Source organism: Nanorana parkeri, unplaced genomic scaffold, assembly GCF_000935625.1.
Source record: "Nanorana parkeri isolate BGI_ZX_2015 unplaced genomic scaffold, ASM93562v1 scaffold903, whole genome shotgun sequence".
Classification (NCBI taxonomy): Eukaryota; Metazoa; Chordata; class Amphibia; order Anura; family Dicroglossidae; genus Nanorana; species Nanorana parkeri.
Window position 1 is genome coordinate 581,236 of NW_017307171.1, and position 2,106 is coordinate 583,341.

Here is a 2,106-nt window from a genome sequence, read left to right on the forward strand (position 1 = left end):
AAAAAGGGAGGGGGGGGGGGGGGGGCTTATCAAAACTGGAGCAGACCGAATCCAGAGCAGTTGTCCATGGCAACCAATCCGCTTCTGTTTTCAGTTTAAGTGAAACTTTGAAAATGAAAGACAGAAGCTGATTGGTTGCCAAAGGCAACTGCTCCAGATTCGGTCTGCTCCAGTTTTGATAAATTCCCTTCAATGTGCAATTTTAATATTTTCACTTCATTAGTTCCATGAGTCTTCATATTTACCAAGCTTAAAATATAATAAAGTCAAAGTTTTTTGTTTTTTTTCTTGTTTAATTCTGAAGAATAGCTAAAACCCGTCCTTTTTTTATTTATTAAAGTCAAGTCATGTAATGCAGCAAGATGACATTTGGTAAGAAAAATACTCACGGGTGTATGAAACATTAACCAGTCAGTAGTGTTAACAGTAAAAGAACCATACATAGAGTATTACGCTGTATCAAGTATTCAATACGTTTTTTCTTTCTAATGAACATGGAAGGGGGGGAGAGGGGAGAGAAGACAGAGGGGTAAAGTATGTACCAGTTGTGTACTTTCAAATAGAGGAAATCAGACATTGCAATAGGGGTGTATAATCCATTTTTTCATGCCGAAAAGAATGCAAGATAAGTGTTACTCTTCATTGCAAACATTTTCTCATAGGAGTATTGGGTATTAATCAGCATAATCAGGTCTCTGATGTTTGGGGGAGTTGGTTGTAACCATCTCCGAGTAATTAACAATTTGGCTGCATATAGGATATGTATGATGATAGTGCGAATATCAGGTAGGAAATTATCAATGTCGATATGTAGGATGGCGAGTTCTGGACATGGGGAGATAGGCGATGGAGTAAAATGGGAGATTATACGAAAGACTTTGTTCCAAAACTCACGGAGGGACCTACAATGCCAAAGAATGTGTGAGAGTGACCCAATGCTTCCACATAGTCTCCAGCAGAGCGGAGAGTTGGAGTTAGAGAATTTCGACAGTTTGTATGGAGTGTGGTACCACCTATGTACAGTTTTTTTGTAGACGTTCCCAGTGGTTGGAGCAGTGGGATGCTATGTGGGACAATTGAAGTGCGAGTTTCCACTGTGACTCTGAGAAAGATTTGCCAATCTCCCATTCCCATTTCAGCATAGGTGGCGTTTTTTGAAAGTGGCAATAAAGACCTAGTAAAGCGGAGAGATACTACTTTTGGTGGGGGCGGTGCTGAGTAGGAATTTATAGAGGTTGGCGTCCACAGGAATTGAAAGCGGTAGAGGATGTGAACTCCTGTAAGTACCGAAACAATTAATTTTTAGGAAGGTCATATTGGTTGTACAAGTCTTGGAGAGTTTTAACCCCTTCGTGACTGACGACGTACAGTGTACGTCGCCAGCATCGGGGCTGTTTAAACAGACTCCCGGACGGATGCAGTGCTCTACAAAATCCAGGGGGGTGAGAAATGTGTGAGAGGCTTTGGTAGATGGGATGGAGAGAGGTAAAGCCTTTTGCCTTTACAGGAACTTTAATATAAATTAAATTCTGCTAATCCTTCCATAAGTACCAAAATAATTTAACTGCAAGGCCCCGTTCACATTGAGCGATTTATCGCGCGGTAATTCCCGCGATATCGCGGCTATTTACCGCGCGATATCGCGCTCCAATGCTTGGCAATGGGGCAAAGGGTCCTGCTATCGCGGGTCGTGTGTCGCTACAGCAGGACCCTTTTTGGAGCGGATTTTGCCGCGATTCAATGCTTTTTGATGCAAACATTTGCGCGATATCGCTCAAAATGCAAATTGCGCGACAAACGCGCAATTTGCGAATCGCACAGTGTAAATGGGGCCTCAGATAACAGTCCGCACACTCCCCCTCACCTTTTCCCATATGCTCTGGGACAGGCCATGCTGCAGATCTAAAATAGTCAGATTTCCAATGCCATGCTACACTGCACATTCACTTACATTGGATCTGTAGGCAAAGACACGATTGTGATTTGTGAAGGAATAAAATATATTTATGAAGATCGATGGAGCAATTATCTGGCGTCTGTTTTACCTTCCCAAAATACCCTGCGCTCCAGAAATCAGTCTGAATGTTGGGGGGGGGGCTGTACACT